This window comes from Stenella coeruleoalba (genome assembly GCF_951394435.1).
Source record: "Stenella coeruleoalba genome assembly, chromosome: 11".
NCBI lineage: Eukaryota > Metazoa > Chordata > Mammalia > Artiodactyla > Delphinidae > Stenella > Stenella coeruleoalba.
Window position 1 is genome coordinate 55,431,407 of NC_137157.1, and position 18,095 is coordinate 55,449,501.

An 18,095-nucleotide genomic window follows, 5' to 3' on the forward strand; every position below is an offset into this window, starting at 1 on the left:
ATATATTTAATGAATATGTATTTAATGTAAGTCTATTCTGCCTTAAAAAAGGAAGGAAATCCTGTCACTTGCAACAACATGGATGAAACTTGAGGGCATTATGCTAGTAAAATAAGCCAGACAGAGAAGGACGAATACTATATTATATCACATATATGTGGACTCTAAAAAAAAAAAGGTCAAACTCATGGAAACAGAGAGTAGAAAAGTGATTGCTTGGGGTGGGAAATAAGGGGAGGTTGGTAAAAGGGTACAAATTTTCAGTTATAAGATGAATAAGATCTAGGTATCTAATTTTTAAAAATGAATGAAACTGGAATCCTATCTTACACCACTCATGAAAATTAACTCAAAATGAATTAGACTTAAACATAAGACCCGAAATTGTAAAACACCTAGAAGAAAACACACAGAAAGATTCCTTTTTTCTTTCCTTTTGAAATAGAGATGCCCTGCAAATATCTTGTCATTGTGTTTTGTGAACTCATTTGCCTCTGGGATGAATGGTTTCTCTATCAAATAATGTATATGGGGCGGAGGGGGTGGGCAGGCACAGCTCTGGTCAGCCTTCATGAGTTTAAGAGATAGAGGTGTATGAGTTCAGCCCAACTTGGAGGAGGGAGCCAGCAGTCTTGTGTTTTAGTGTCTTTTCCTAGGACACTATGAGTTTTAGAGGAATGGGAGATGCAAAGAAAATACCAAATCAGACTGTTGAGGAGCAATAGAGAGTAAGAGATCAAAAGAGACAGTGATGTTCCAACTGAAGGTGGTGCTGATCAAAAAGAAGTAGAGCAGTAACTAGATAGGGAAGTAGGATACCAAGCTGCTGTTTGTACATTTAGAGAAATTAAAGTACACACTCCATGTGCCAATATCAAAGTTCTTCTCTGGAATATATGAGTCAGTCATGTTAAGCTTTGTTAGTTAATCACTCTATTTTAATTTGTGTTCACAATATATTCACTATAAATTAAAATTGAAGATGTATTTTGTATTTCTAGAAAGATTATCCAATTTTTTAATTTCAAATTTTTTTTAATTTTAATTTCAAAAATACACATTTAAAAAAAATAAGTGTTAAGCAAGCTCAAAGATACATTCATATTCCCTTTTGACTATAAGATTCTTTTATTATCTATATGAATTTTGTAAATATTAATACCTTTCAGATCCTTATTCTTAGCACCATTCTGACTCTCATGGTTTTTAACAAACTGTTCGAGTAATTTGAGAAGGCAAATCAGAAAATGTGTCAGTGCTTATTTAATTGCCATTCAACTTTAATACATGTTGATATATGCCTGTTTTGATTCTAGTTTAGCATGCTATTAGGAAATAATGGGCTTGTACATATTCATTGTTATAACTGTCCTGTTACAACAACTGGCTAGCAGTAATGCCAAAACAAAGATTCATTACAAGTAGGCTAATTTGTTTTAGTAAGTATCTCACTGTGTGACCCCATAATCATTCAATTTGACAGGCCAGCTAAAAAGGCCCAATAACTCTCCCACTACACTATTTAATTTTTAGCAAATAAATACCAAGTATGAGCAATCTTGCCCTCTCTGCCATTACCCCACAAATCATTGTTATGCTTATGTCTAAGTCCTTAAGTCTGTGGGCACAGCCTATGGATAAGTGGGTGTTTGTATGTCTCCAGAATGGCTCTGAAGGCATATATTAATAGAAACAATAATTAGTCAAGCATATTTCCAAAAACATAATTTGAAGTAGAGAACTTGAGCAAGCTTTTTCATGAAACTAGACATATAATTTGTAATATAGATCACCAAGTGTTGTTGTTGTCTTCCCAAAATCACATGGGCAATTCTAAACAATCAGTTCTGAGCTGAGATGTTTTGCATATTTTTTCTTTGAAATAAATAAGCAAACTTTACCAAACTAGTTTCATGCTACCAAATAAAAGAATAAAAAAAGGCAAATTTGGCAATCTAGTAAAGTTAAACTTTGTCTTGGGACTAATAAAGACTTGAGTCCAGAACTTCCCTTGCTACAATTAACTACGTGACCTTAGGCAAATTATCTATTCTCCCAGAGCCTTATTTTTTACCTCTTAAAATACAGTTGTGTAATTCAAAGAACTGTGATGATTTATAAAAAGGATTGTGGTGATTTAGTCAAGAGAAAAACCTCTAGGAGAGAGCATCTAGTATAGTCCTCGTCAGTTGAGAAACGTGAGTGCTTTAAAAAGTTATTATTATGTCCATGTTCAATGCGATGAATGAAAAGGGAACCAGGTAGAATTTGTAAATCTGTAGTTTATCTTTATTTCTCTTCCTCCTCCTCTTCCTTTCTCTCACTCTCCTTCTGCCACTCTCTCTCCCACTCCACCCCTCCTGCACGGAATCTACAAAATTTTTCCATATTTGTGGAATTCTCTTCTTTTGTTGATATCTATTGCTGCATAACAATCTCAAAATATAGCAGTTAAACAACAGTGTATAGGATCTCTCGTGGCTGTGGATTTTGTGGGCTTCCTAGGCTTAGTTGACCAGTTCTTGCTTGTGATTTCTCACCACGTTGCAGTCATGTGTCAGCTGGGACTACAGTGGTCTTAGAGTTTGACTGGGCTGGATATCTAAGAGGTCTCACTCACATGGCTGAGAGTTGAAACTGACTATCAGATGGAAGTTCAACTGAGCCTATCAATCAGGGCATCTACACATGGCTTCTTGGACTTACCACTATATGGTAGTGAGGTTTCAAAGTAAACAACAACTCAACAACAACTGTTCCAAAAAACTCAAGTGGAAGCCATAGGTTTTTGGGTTTTTTTTTACCTCACCTCCATCACATCTTGTTGATCAAGAATAGGTTACAGAGTCAACCAAATTCAAGAGGAGGAATCTACAGAAGGATATATAAATGGATGGTGGGACTGGTGCCAGATCCCTTTCACCCATCTTGGGGAAAATAACTCCAAAAAGTTGAACGTGCCAAATACTTATTTTCTTGGTCACTTGCTGCTAGGACACAGACATATGCCTTAGACTCAGCTGCAGACATACAGTTCCTCAGGACTTAGAATCTGTAGCCAGTGACACAAGAAAGATGTGTCTATGGAAAGTCATTCCAGGCAGAGGTTTTAACAGTGGCAACATCACTTAGTTTCCAAGGGCAGCAAAGCCTGCCTCAGTAACGGTGGTCTCCAAAGAACAAAAAGAAAGGTCAGGGTCATGGCACAAATAGTTGTATCTAGTCTGTGGCAGAGCAGGTTCAGCTTCTCTGTGTCTTGATATTAGATGCGATTTTGTCCTTATGTCTTCTGAGTCTCATCCAGTATGCTTTTTAGTGATTATTTTTCCCACCAACGATCTTTTAATGTAGTTATTTTTTGCTTACTTCAGTCAAGCTGATTTTTTACTTCCTGTATTTAAATATTTTGATTGATACAAAAATAATTATGTTAATGAGTTTTTTATTAAGTGAGACACTTCCGTAAGGTCTAATACAAAACTATGCCATCTGGTCATACTTGAACAATCTCTATAGAGTCAGACATCAATACCTATAACATTCTAAGATTTAAGGACTTAACAATATAACACTGAATAGTTTTATATTTCACTGAATAGCTAATAACTATTTGTATGATAGTTAACTTTAGCTTTTCCAGTTTTGCCTTCAAATTTTTTGTTTTTATTTTTAAATGTTAGAAGAACACTGTGAGAAAAACCTGAGGCAGTGCAACTGTTCAGTAAGGTTCTGATAGAATTGAGTCATCTAACCCACCTGCTGAAAGCCAGAACACAAAAATTCATAGGACTTGTGTTACCAGGAGCAAGGAGTGAGGGCACAAACTGACCAATGGGATTATAATAAGTAAAGCAAATAGAAATTTTCCAGAAAAGATTCATCTTAAAAATATCTGTGGCAGGTTACTTATTGGGTACAATTTTTCTCACAGAACTAAAGATGTTAACATAAACATAAAGCAGAGTACCAATAACAATGGCATATTGTAATTTTAACTCTTGTTCTGATAGTCAAAGAAAAATTAGCAATAATATAAAACCAACCTGGAAAGCACAATTGGATGTAAAATAAAAAGGGGAAAATGTATTAACAAATACTACCTGGGTTACATAATCAATTGCAACTAATTCTTAACAAATATCATACAAGAACTGAATATGCCTCATGTCTAAAATTCTAGAGTGCTGAATTTTCCTGACCTTATATTCTTACATGGTTCATTTCTCAATGAATAGACTACTTAGAGCCTCTGTTGAGAATACTTTGTATCAGATGAGTATGTGTGTGTGTGTGTATGTGTGTGTGTGTTAAAGAGGGAGAGGAAAAAAAAAAAAGAGGGAGAGGAAGAGAGAGATCTGAAAGAGTTGAGTGTAAAATATTATGAAGAACCAAAATAAATAATGTAAATTTTACTCATATCAATCCTTTTCTAGTTAGCTCAGTAGCAGGCCATTTACCAAAACATGAATATCAAGGTATCAATCAAACTTCCAATGAGAGGATAATATATCTCCCAAGAAAACACTTCTAAATGGGTGGTTTTCCCCAAGGAGGTTGTCACTAAGTTTCATGAAGGAGTTCTTCAGTTTTGTTAAAACACCTGAAAATTCATTAGTAAGTGAGAAGAAATATCATAGAATATAACATTCATAATACTAACTGAATTAACCTACACCTGACTTCTGAAAAATAAATTATATTCTGAATATTCTTCTATCCCTTAGGGGACAATGAATATGTCATAAACATTTTTTATGTCCTCTATCACTCCCTTCCCAGCACTTCTCTCCTTATTAGGATGAAGTATGGTTAGTAAATATCTACAATGGTCACGTTATTAAACAGGTTAAAGAGTAGTTAAAGAAGGCAAGAATGTCTTAGCATCAGCAGAATACGGACTCACATACGGACTCACGTGACTCACATCCGTAGCCTTTAAATATTGACTCAGCGATGCTCATGTAGATATTTATTTTAATGAACTTGATTACCATTATATAGCAATGTTTCAAATGAACTGGCTAACATAAATGATCAGAACAATCTCATATTTCCAAAATAATTGTCAAATTCCATAAAGATAATAACAGCTATATTCAAACAAACAAACCTTGTATATGCCTATAATGAGCCAGCTTTTCTACTGAGTTAATTCTTAAGACAACCTCAATGTCTGGGTATTATTATTAATACCCGTCTTATTTATAAGGAGATTAAAAGGAGAGGAGTTAAGAAACTTGCCAAAGATTACGGCACCTCCCCTGACATGGCCTCTGAATGGATTTCTGAGGATTTACTGACTTGAAGTTATCTTTATTTTCAGTCATCATTAAAAGTTGTTCAGTTACTTAAAATATAAGCACTGAAGTATGCTTTAGTGATTGAAACAGGGATTCTATATAGGAAATGGAGCGAAAACAGTATACTTAGAAACAAAAGCCCTATTTTGATTTGAGAATGTGGCGAATCAATGGAATAATGTTTATAATTGTTTTTCCATACTTGAGATTCTCTGATTATGATACTATTATTTCTTACAGAAAGTCAAGAGGGCTCTTTAGTCTAAAAGGGTAGTCTTAAAGGCTTTGCCGTTTATGACATATTTCCTCAGAGAGAAATACTACATGTTCTATTCTAAAGAAAGACCATAAAATATGAATATTTAAGAGTAGCCCTTTGGGCATTAGCATTTATTCAGTTTGTCTGCCCAGCTCACACAATTTAACTAGATGACAAAATAAGAAATCTTGTTGTAGTGGCATAAATCAAATTATAATTATCTTATCTTTTAATTCAGGGAATATCTGATCATCAGATAATGAGAGCAGTACTTAGATTAAGATTTAAGTCAGGTAAGATGCTATTTTCCTCTTTATTTCTAAATCCACTCATTGTCTTTAAAATGGGAACAAAATTATTCTTCAGTTTTTAGAGCAGTTTTTAATTTTTTTTTATTTTTTGGTACGCGGGCCTCTCACTGTTGTGGCCTCTCCCGTTGCGGAGCACAAGCTCCGGACGCGCAGGCTCAGCAGCCATGGCTCACGGGCGCAGCCGCTCCGCGGCATATGGGATCTTCCCAGACCAGGGCATGAACCTGTGTCCCCTGCATCGGCAGGCGGACTCTCAACCACTGCGCCACCAGGGAAGCCCTATTTTTATTTTTTTACTTTGGTGCTTACCTCACCCCCACCCCATTGCTCCATAATTCACTGATGATGTCCAGCTCAATTCTCCCTTAGGAATAGCCTGTAAATATTTGAAAGTGCCATTAATAGTAGAGCAACTTTTTTTTTTTTACATCTTTATTGGAGTATAATTGCTTTACAATGGTGTGTTAGTTTCTGCTTTATAACAAAGTGAATCAGTTATACATATACATATGTTCCCATATCTCTTCCCTCTTGCGTCTCCCTCCTTCCCACCCTCCCTATCCCACCCCTCCAGGCAGTCACAAAGCACTGAGCTGATATCCCTGTGCTATGCGGCTGCTCCCCACTAGCTATCTACCTTACGTTTGGTGGTGTATATATGTCCATGCCTCTCTCTCGCTTTGTCACAGCTTACCCTTCCCCCTCCCCATATCCTCAAGTCCGTTCTCCAGTAGGTCTGTGTCTTTATTCCTGTCTTACCCCTAGGTTCTTCATGACATTTTTTTTTTCTTAAATTCCATATATATGTGTTAGCATACAGTATTTGTCTTTCTCTTTCTGACTTACTTAACTCTGTATGACAGACTCTAGGTCTATCCACCTCATTACAAATAGCTCAATTTCGTTTCTTTTTATGGTTGAGTAATATTCCATTGTATATATGTGAGCAACTTTTTAAAGTAAATATGTTGAGCTGAAATTACCTATCAACACAGTTTACCTAGTTACAATTACCAAGTTTCAAGATTGTTTGAAAAGAAATTTTATCTGATTTTAAATAAAATTTGTCAGTCATGTCCATTCAGCCATTTAATATGTATTAGTTGACTACTCTTATTTTCTAGAGGCAAGTGATGTAAGAGTGAACAAATGAAGCTCATGCTTCAGTAAAATTACATTCTAGTAGGGGAAGACAAAAAAATCATAATTAAATAGATACAATATATATTTATGATAAAAGCTATGTTGAAAAATTAACAAATTATACAATATAGAGTGATGGGAGGGTTATGCTATTTTAATGCATGTGGTTACTAGAAGCCTCTCTAATGTGGTGGCATTTAAGAGGATTTGAATGTAATGAGGACACTGGCCCTCTCGCAAACCAGGCAGTGTGGGGAAAGTGGGTAAAGTCCTGCCATAGGAGAAGCTTAATGTGCTCAAAGGAGAGCCCTGAGGCCCAGGTAGCTGAGTAGCATGAGGTGAGGGGACAAGTTGTAAAAGATAAGCAGAGTGACTTGAAATTTCATGACTTATATATATAACTATAACGGAAAGCAGCGTTTCCAGTGACAGGTAAGAGGGTAACTTTGTAGTCGTAGAATCTCTAAATTGTGGATTGATATCTCTTCCCATCAAGAGACACATAAGACACCACAAAAACCTCATTATTAGAACATCATGATATGATATGCAGACATCATAATTAAAGTATGACAGGGAGCAAAAGACCAAATGATAATAGATGGATGCTTTGATGTCTGTATAATTCACAGACAGAGGTAAGATGTGACTGAATATTCTAATATGACCTCATTCCAGTACTGCTTGTATATTTTTAACCAGTCACCATACCTTCATTTTCCTCCCTCTCAAATGTCACCTTGCACACACCAATTCATTTTTTTAAAGTTTACTTTTTGTAACATCTTTCCTTTGCAGAGCATATGGATAAAGGTTAAGATTTGGAGTGATAAATGCAAACATATTGTTATAAAATATCACTTTAATATTAGGAACCATCAAAATAGCAATAGCAAGCTCTTAATATGGTCTAAACACAATTTTAAACATTCTAGTTGGGACAACATCATTTAATCTCACAACAATTCTATGTAAATAGTTTTTAAAAACTGTTTTCCTACCCATTTTCCAGATAAGGGAACTGAGACACATTATTCCTTTTTGAAACTGACACAGCTGCTGAGTGACTGGCTTAGAATCTGAACCTGAGCAATCAGGCTTCAGAATCTGCACTTTAACATAATTTATTTTATATTATTATTATATATTATATACATTATTGACCATATGTTATATATTATATCATATCATATTATATCATATCAAATACACATATTAATAATCCTTACCAGAGAGCTCACTCTTTTCTATTTCAAAACTCATGAGAAATGTCAATGTTAATATCATTTTCAAAATGATTATTTCAATATTTCTTTACCACACTGAGTAGTATACTGGTATTAATTATTTGGGATGATTACAGCATTGCAAAAATCATCTTTTTTGCATGAAGGTATCATTATGATTCAGGGTAGTATCTTGAGGAGAGATTCTAGACAATGGGATTAGAGTGTCTAAAGAGACAAACACATTTAATGCTCTTGATGCATGTGCTGTTTACAGTTTTGTTTTTTTTTTCTGGCATCTAAATGGCTGTAAAGCCAGATGATAATTAATAACCACATCTCCTAAGAATTCCAAAAATATATTCTGTATGCTAAGACTCATTATCAGAAGCTGGGCCAGTGTGAGTATTTTGCCATAAGAAAGCAGCAGTGCAGCTGGTAAACATGAAGTCAGCATTTAAGGATGAGTAAAACACTTAAGAGCTTGGAGGAGAGGAGTAAATAATATTCCAAATTGAGAACTTGGTACCTCTTTTCTGATTGTTTTCACTTTAGAAAACATTCACAGGTATACTGTCCGTTACTGGACTATTTTCAAGCCAGCTAGATAAAAATTTAAAGATCAGTGTAATTCTAAATTACAATATTTTAAACAACCTTGTTTTTCTTGGAATGATCACTGTAACAACTAGCTGGGGATACTTGATATATTGCCAGAATTATTTTGCATCACTCCGACTAAAGATGGTGGTCTGCATATCCTGGCATATATGTGACAAAAACACGTGCCTTTCCAAAATGTCAATGTAAGTTATTGCTCTTTCCATAATTTTCGATATTTAATGTCTAGTGACTCATGTTGACTAATTTTTGTCATGATATATTATTATATGTGTTAAAAATTAATAGTGGTGCTGTCAGGAAACTTCATGAGGCATTTAACCTATGAGCTAATGTTTTCCATAAATATTTCCATGCATTCATATTCACATCTTTACTTATCTCAGATGAAAGCCTATGAAAAGGACTTCATTAAAGCATTATGAAAAAGGTATTTACTGAGAGAATGATAAAATGATTAATACATAGCAGTCATGGAACACATTTGAACTGATGGTCTTGCCACTAAAAGGAACTATAAACACTGCTTGAAATGGTGATCTTCATTAATGTAACAGCGCCCTCTATGTTCAAGGGTCTACAATAGAGAGGAGAGTAATAATCTTTGAACAGTTAATGAAACCTGACTTTTCCATATCAAGTTTTTATACATAATGGTGAAATTAACTTTTTAACTTGTTTGTCAGTTTTATAGTCCACTTCCATAAAGCCAAAAGGATACCCATTAAGATTTCATAAGCGAAAAAAATAAAATAGAATTTTAAATCCACAGTTGCTCATTTCTTTGGAGAATAGCCACTCACCTATTGTGCTTGAATATCAAAAGCAGAGACGATTTTGAGTGGGAAAATAATACAATTTTAATACAGACAAGTAACATTTGAAAGTCTTCAAAGTAATAGAAGAATATTTGAATTTGACAGAAACCATAGCACAAATTATAGGTTTCATTTATAAGGCAACTTCTTGCAAATTATAATGAAAGCCTGCCTGAATTATACAGAAACCTTCTACAAGGGAGATTTATCATAGAACTAATACCACAGGAACGGATGAAATTTACTGTTTTAGAAACTACTGTCCAGAAGGAAGGCTTTACTTCTTCCTCATCCTATAGTATTTATAATGTATCCATAAATTTCCCAATGTAAAGCTTTGGATTATTTTACAAACCTTGCCTTTAAAGGGTTAAAGGCAAGGTAAAAATTAGAATAGAGAAGCCCAGCTTTATTGAGTGCTTACTTAAATAGGACTAGTTCTAAGCGTTTTTATTTCTTTTTATTAGTAATTTAAAATGTTTGATCTTTTAAGGTATCTGTTAGCTTACATTAATTGTTGCAGGTTATAAACATTTATAAATATTGAATTTTATGATATCAAATGAAATTCATAAAATGGAGGTTTTGATTGAGAATTTTTATTTTAACTTTTTCATTTATGCAACTGTGATACTAAGTGTATTGCTAAAAATAAGAAGAAAAAGAAGGAAAAAAGTGGACTAAACATATAAAGCTGGAATTTTTTGTAAAGAAAGTGTATCAAATTAGAAATGGGAGTGACCCTAGGATGTCTAAGAAATATTTAACGTTTCTGTTATACACTTCAATTTTTACACAGTTCAAGACATTAAAGTACTATGACAATTTGAAGAAATAATTCTATACTTTTTTCTCCAAGTGTCAAACTTATTCTTCATGATTTATAATATGATGCTACTGAAGTTTGAATGTATAACACTCGAGAGCAAAGATTAGACAGTCCAAGTAAAACAAATAAACATTAACAGAAGAAAAGTTAAACACAAATATATTCAAATCCAACCCTGTAGCTTCCATTAAATGTACTGATCAGCCATAATACAACTAATAAACAATTAAGCATAGACATGTTAAAAATTGTCAGGGGGCTTAAAAATAGAATTTATTCTGAAATTTGTTCCTGTCAGATCTAAATATAAACTTGGAACTTTTCAAATCTCCAAATATCTTTTTTTTTTTTTTGCAAGAAAATGAGAGCCTGAAAACAGGGAGTATGAATGCTTATGTTTTTGTTTCAAGAATGTGGTGGAAGAATGAACTGTTTTGCAAATTATAATTATATTCTACCTTTAATATTTAAAAAGTAATTAAATAAATTGTTGAATATATTTATTTTTCTAAAAAACAAAAATGTAATTTTAAAAGCATGCACTTTATAAACTTAATATCAATTTAAAAACTAAAAAACACACTAAAACCAGAAAATGACTGAATTTACTTTTTAAGGGTAGGGAAGAAAAATTAAACAACTATTTGAACACTTTTGTTTTAAATACCGTGAAGGAGAAGAGACATTTACATATGAAATATTATAGAGCAAACCTATCTATACAAGAACCAATTGCACAGCACAGAAAAATCAATGAACAAATAGTTACTAAAATAGGTCATCAATTTGGGTAGTTACCATCTTGTAACTTTTTGACTAGATTAGTAGATATTTTGGGGAAAGAGAGATTCACTAACCACTCATCACCATGCTACTCTCTATTTACTTGAATATGACTCTATCCCAGTAATGCTGAAAAGAAAAATGTCCAAAGAGTCAAGGTTTTCATTAGCCAGAATATAGTAATTGTGAATTTAATGGCAAAGGACCTGAAACCACCAAATTCAGTCCCAATTAATAGGTTAGGCAGATGTTGGACACACTTTAAAATCAAGAATGCTTGGATGCAATGACGTGGCAAAGATTATGATTCAGAGTCAAGGTTAAATTAGGAAAAAAGGGCTGGAAATACAGTGATGAGGATATATAGTACCTGCTCTCCATCTAGTCCAAACTTTACAAAAGAACCTGGGGTCTAAATGCCTCCTCCAACCCCCATCTCTGTCACCAAGACTTCCTTGTTGCTAGATCCTGTGTTCTTAGCTCAGGCAATTATCCCTGTTTGCTTCCTACTCCAACTCCCTCTATTTGGTCTTTCTTTGTGACAATTTATTATGTATATTGCAACAGATTGCCCTTTCAAAACCATCAATCCAGATAATAAGCTCTATGAGGGAAAGGACCCTGACAGTGACGAATTCACTGCAGTCTGTAGCTCCTAACCCAGGAGCCTGTGCCTGGTGCACAGTACACAGAGCAAGCCTTTAATGAATATTGTTGAATGAGTGAGTGAACAAATACAAAACCTACTCATGGCATTCCCTTCAGTGCCACCACATAAATTTCAACTTTATTAATGTGACCTAGAACACATTGCACACACAAATCTCATCCTTTTTAATCTCTCTCTCCATTGCTCCTTTTCCCCACAATGGACTCTATTATCCAAAAGCAATGCACTGCTTTCAGTTCCTCAGAAAAAGAAAGATCTTCATTTTAAGTCCTTTTCATTCACTTTCTCTGTCTGGAATATTCCCGCACTCCTACTCTCTTTTCCCCTCTAAACTGCCCTTCTTAAGGCTAACACCCACTCATTTCTTGGCCCTAGCTGTCAGTATATCACTTCTGAACCCTCTCTCAAAGCTCCCAGAATACCAAGGGCAAATCTCATGTTGAATTTAGCCTGGAGTACAATGCCAGGCACATGGTGTATTCTCAATCAACGTGTACTGAAAGAAAGAATAAGAAATGTCAATTAATAACTGATCATTTTAAGGTCATTCAGTCATTTTGTAGATCAAAATGAACTCACATATGCACTTGTTTTGCAAATTTGATTACTGCTCTCATGACAAAATTTCAACTCTTTCTAACCAAGTTTCAAAGATAAAATTGTTGTCTAGGAAAATGATGATCATATCTGGTTCATGTATAATAAATCTCGGGTACAAACACTGCAAATATTCAGACATGTATGTAAATTTGTATATATTCATAGTAATTATGAATGCATTTAATAAACAAAAAAATCACTGATTGACAATGTAACAGAATAAGACAAACATGAAACTTGAGTTATGCAGCTACCTGTGCTGGAATCTTAAGACCTGCCAATTCAATTTTTCCTATGTTGCATTAGTTACTTCATATCTCTGAGGCTCACTTTCCTCATGCCTAAAATAGAAATAAAAGCACCTTGTGGTGTGGTTGGAAGGAATGTACAGAGGCTGAAAGGTTGTAGGTGTTCAAAAATAGGTATCATTATTTCAAAGTCCTTGTGTTGAAATCTATATCATTGAATGTTTTCAGTATTTTAATGGAAAGTTATTAACAAATAAGAGAGAGTATCACTCAAGAATACCATAGTAGATATCTTTATAAACCTGCTGTTTTCCTATTTAAGAAGATAATTAAGACTTGACCATGACTAACTACCTTAGAGATAGGTTTCCTGCCTCTATTGCAAATTAATTTGTGTCACATAAAGTGCACTAAAACATGTATTAAATTAAGTATTCAGTGTCTGCTAATCAATTCATCTTAAAAAAAGATTTAAACATTTGTAAGTGTAACATTGATGCCTTTTATAATTTTAATAAGATTAAAATTATATAATATTAGATGGTCCCTCAAACTTTTAACCCTTAATCTTTTACTTAACTGAATTTACAGTTAAAAATCTAGAGTGAGTCTACAGGATTAAAACACAGTCTCATATTATTCATAGTGTTTAGTTTAGCAGATTAATTTGGAATTATTTCTAAAATGATTCTCATGTGTCAGGCACAATTCTAGGTGCTAAGGATATAACAGTGAACAAAATGGGGAAAACCATCTCTATTCTTATTACAGCTTAAAACAGCACCTATTTATTATCTCAGTTCTGTAGGTCAAGAGTCTGACTCGTGTTGGCTGGGTCCTCTGTTTAGTTTCTCACAAGGATTGAAAAAACCAGTCAGCAGGGATAGGCTATTATCTGGAGTCTCTGAGAAAGAATCTGCTTCCAAGATCATTCACGTTGTTGGCAGAGTTCATTTCCTTGCAGTTGGAGAATCGAAGTCCTCCTTTGCTTATTGGCTCTCTGCCAAGAATCACTCTTAGCTCCTTGTGAGTGCTTCTTGTACGTGACCCATTCCATCTCCAAAACCAGCAATGGCATATCAAGTTCTCTTAATTCATGTATCTCTGTCTTTCCTTTCTGCTACCAGCCAGAGGAAACTGCTTTAAAATGGCTCGTCCGATTGAGTCAGTTCCACCTGGATGGATGGATAGTCTCTGTCACCTTAAGGTCAACAGTTTTGGGATTTTACTACATTTGCAAAATCCCCTCACAGCAGTACCTATATTAATGTTTGATTGAATAACCACCAGACGGAAATCTTGCGGTGAGGGCATCTTTAGAATTCTGCCTGCCACAACAGGCAGTGCTGATATTTAAGAAAATAAGTGAAATACAAGTTATGTTAGAGGATGATAAGTGTCATAGAAAAAATAAAGCAAGTAGGTTATAAGAAATGCTCACGTGGAAAAGTATTGTAAGCTTATAGTCTATGGTCGGAAACATAAGACATGCCCAGGGAGACCTGGGATTCTGGAGGTGACAGGCTAAAAGGAACATTGAGATTTCCCCCTGGAGTTTAAAGCAGAAAATAATGGAATAGAGCTGAATTATGTCTGAGAGGAAGAAGGAGGGCGAGATCTTGGCAGGAGCATTTAGCGTTTGGTGACTCTACTCTTAACCCCTATCAATGGCTGTCCATAGGCCAAGGGAAGAAGGGGCATCATATAAAAAATATAACCTAAGCTATTCCAATTTAAGAAAAGTACAAATAGAAGCTGCACACATCCTCAGTTGCATCTTCTTCCCACAAACCTAAATGTGGTATTTATTATTCCAGTTTGTTATTATACTGATCCTTGAAATAGAACCCATACTTTCAAAACCGTCAAAGGACTCACAAAACAGATAAACTGTACAAAAGCATGGCATGCAAGATAATCTATCTAAGCTCAAATCCCTTTAACACCAGTTTATTCAGACGCGTGTGTTTCAAGCTAAAACACAGACCAATTGACCAAATAGTTACCCTGTAGAGACTCATGTATTTTAAAGGTATGGCACTGATCTTCCAGCAGCTCCTTATTTTACAAAATCAGTTCAGTCCCTGTGAATACCATCCTATGAGTAATTCCGGTATCCAAAATGCTATAAATAACTTTCCCAGCTTCCCCATTTTGAGACTCCTCATCGTTCCTCACAGTTTGCATTTTCCTTTGCTGTAGCAAGCTAATAAACCTACCACCAGAGTGATTTGGATGGTCTTAGCAACGGAGCCCCAGTGAGACTTGGCCACATCCCTCGTTCACCTTGACAAGGAGCTCACCTCTGTAACAGTGTGCACATCTGAGATACCTGGAGTCTTCCCCAGCTGAGCCGACCTGCTGGTGAATATGATGTAAGTTTTATGCTTAATCAGAGTTCCAATTATTTCATAGAGTCCTCAGCATTATGTTTTCTTCTCCATTCTGAGAAAAGAATCCCCCAGACTTGTTGGTCATTGGTCAACTGTGCACACATTTTTCCTTTGCGTGGATCTTCCATAGCATTAATTTACCACTAACTGCCAACTCTACCTGTCTATTGTCTGTAAGGATTTATGTCTCTAATAAGGTTCAATAAATGTTTTTCTGTAAAAGGCCAGGTAGTAAATACTTAGGTTCTCTGGGCCAGACAGTCTTTGCTGCAACTACTCGAATCGGTATTGTAGCCCGAAAACTGCAGACAATATGTAATGAATGCACAAGGCTGTGTTCCAGTAAAACTTTATTTATACAGATGTTGGTCTGAGTTTAACCTTCTGGCTGCAGTTTGCTGACCCCCGGTTTATAGGATGAAGTTCAAAGGGCAAGAGACAGATAGAGGTTGGAAAAATTGTCCTCTCAACTGGATTGAAGCTGATGCTTTCAAAATGTCATGTTGCACTTTGAAAACCTTATAAGGACATTCCTCAGTATTGTCTTCATGTTTCTGAGAATATTTTATTTAATTCCCTCTGCCAGGCCAGGGAGCTTCTCTGGGCAACTAGTCTTTGGTGACAACTAATTTTTGGCCCGGTTCTGGAGACATGTGGTTTCAAAACTGTAATCTTTACTGACTATTGCAGTTCTCATGAAGTTTCTTAAGTGTGTGTTCCTTCCAGACTAAATATCTGCTTCCTTCATAACTCTTGTTACAATCTTAACTCATATGCATATTTCTTTAATTGGCATAATTTCACCAAGGGCAATTTGGAATTGCTGTGACAGTAACAGGAACTTTTGATATGAACAAGGGTGTTCATTTGAAAGGCTCCATAAAACAAGGATTCAGTGCATCAGATTTTAAAGTCTCTTACAAGCTACTGGAGCTCAAGTTCTAATGGATACATATTTAGGATTTACATAAATTGAAAATGAAAAAATTCAAGAAATTTTAAAAAATGTTTAACTTTTAATGTATTAAAAGTTTTGACTCTTTTAAAGAAAACCTTTTTTCTCACCCAAATAGCTCTGTTACAGGTTGGACAGTAGATTTTTTTCTGTAAAAAAATATTCTAAAATTCTGTGAATTAAGGTAACATCCTTGGTTGTGGTTAGAGATAAAAAGAAAAGTGTGATATTCAGAACTTTTTAACATAACTTAGAGCCTTTTAAAATATGATTTATGAACACAGAGTTTATAATTTGTATTTTTTAAAGTAAATTTAGTACATTTCTGATAAATAGAAGGAATTTTTTTTTAAATTAGAGTTACTAATATTGGTTTTAAAACAGCTCTTTATGTCTTCTTTCTAATTCTATCACAGTACAAACAATATTCTACCTTGTATAGGACTAAGAATCATATGAGTTCCTTATATATTTTGGATATTAACCCCTTATCAGATAGGTGGTGTACAAATATTTTCTCCCATTCTATAAGTTGTCTTTTTATTTTGTGGATCATTTTTTTCCTATGCAAAAGCTTTTTCGTTTGATGTAGTCCTGCTTATTTAGCATTGCTTTTGTTGCCTGTGCTTTTGTTTTCATATCCATAAAATTATTGCAAAGACCAATGTCAAGGAGCTTGTTACTTTTGCTTTCTTCTAGAAGTTTTGTGGTTTCAGGTCTTACATTTAAGTCTTTAACCCATTTCAAGGTAATTTTTGTGAGTGGTGTGAGATATGGGTTCATTTTCATTCTTTTACATGTGAATATTCAGTTTTCCCAGCACCATTTATTGAAGACTATATTTTCTCCATTGAGTATTAGTCAAAGATCAGTTGACCATATATACATGAGTTTATTTCTGGGCTCTCAATTCTTTTCCATTTGTCTATGTGTCTGTTTTTATGTGAGTACCATACTTTTTGATTACTATAGCTTTGTAATATAGTTTGAAATCCAGAAGTGTGATGCTTCCAGCTTCATTCTTTCTCAGGATTGCTGAGTTATTTGGGGCCTTTTTTGTTACAATACAAATTTTAGAGTCATTTTTTTCTATTTCTATAAAAAAATGCCATTACATTCAATATCAAAAAATCAAATAACTCAATTTAAAAATAGGCAAATGACTGGAATAGACATTTTTCTTAAGATATTCCAGTGGCCAACAGATACATCAAAATGTGCTCAACATTACTAATCATGAAAGAAATACAAATCAAAACTACAATGAGATATCACCTCACACCTATAAAAATGGCTGTTATCAAAAAGACAAGAGATAAGAAGTGCTGGTGATGATGTGAAGAACAGGGAACACTTGCACACTGTTGGTGAGAATACAAATTGGTACAGCCACTACAGAAAATACTATAGAGGTTCCTCAAAAAGCTAAAAATAGAACTACCACGTGATCCAGCAATCTCACTTCTGGGTTTATATCTGAAGGTAGTTAAATCAGTATCTCAAAGAGGTATCTGCGCTCCTATTTTCACTGCAACATTATTTGCAATAGCCAAGACATAAAAACAGCCTAAGTGTCCATCAGTGTATGAATGACTTGTTTATCTAGGAAGAGAAAAGAGATAAAAGCAAAATATTTTGTTTAAAAGAAAGAAAGGTCTGGTTGTACCAAAATATGAAAGAAAATAATGAAATATACTTGAAGATATATAATAAGTATAGAGTGTATGAACAAAATGTACTTTGTGCACCTGAGCTATAATAAGTGCAAATAACAATTTAAATAGAAGCAACAAAATGTACTTAAAATTTAACAAAATTGGCTAAATATGATAGGTTTATTCACAAGGAAACAAAAAGGCTTGTGATTCCTTTACTGCAAACTTTTAAATTTATAATATGCAAATAAAAAAGGAGTAACTAGAATTTGAGTTTTCTCTCT

General features: G+C 34.4%; 1 long non-coding RNA gene across 1 annotated transcript in view; it reads left to right on the forward strand.

Annotated features, from left to right (window-relative positions):
• Nucleotides 1–16,510, forward strand: part of LOC307193993 — a 241,924-nt gene extending 225,414 nt beyond the window's left edge. Inside the window, exon 5 of the long non-coding RNA XR_013830473.1 lies at nucleotides 15,011–16,510. This is a non-coding gene — a long non-coding RNA (uncharacterized lncRNA). The remainder of the gene's footprint in view (nucleotides 1–15,010) is intronic.
• Nucleotides 16,511–18,095: the final 1,585 nt, after the last annotated feature.